Source organism: Eimeria tenella, genomic scaffold (genome assembly GCF_000499545.2).
Source record: "Eimeria tenella Houghton genomic scaffold, Eth_scaff2421, whole genome shotgun sequence".
Taxonomy (NCBI): Eukaryota; Apicomplexa; class Conoidasida; order Eucoccidiorida; family Eimeriidae; genus Eimeria; species Eimeria tenella.
The window spans coordinates 6,549-6,805 of NW_013542284.1; positions in this window are offsets into that span (position 1 = coordinate 6,549).

The following is a 257-nucleotide window of genomic DNA, read 5'->3' on the forward strand; positions in this document are numbered from 1 at the left end:
GGCGCGCGAACTTGCTGCGCTGCGCCTGCTACTTGGATACCTGATGCTGCCCTCCGCCTGCTGCAGCAGCTGCTGCTACTGCTGCTGCTCCTGCTGATACACTGCTGCTGCTGCTGTTGCTGCAGCTGCTGCTACTGTTGCTGCTTGTGCTTCTGCTGCAGTAGACTGCGGCCAACACTGCCGTAGTCTCTAAGTTCACAAGAGATAAGAACTGCTATCGTTACTGCTGCTGCTGCAGCTGCAGCTGCAGCTGCAGC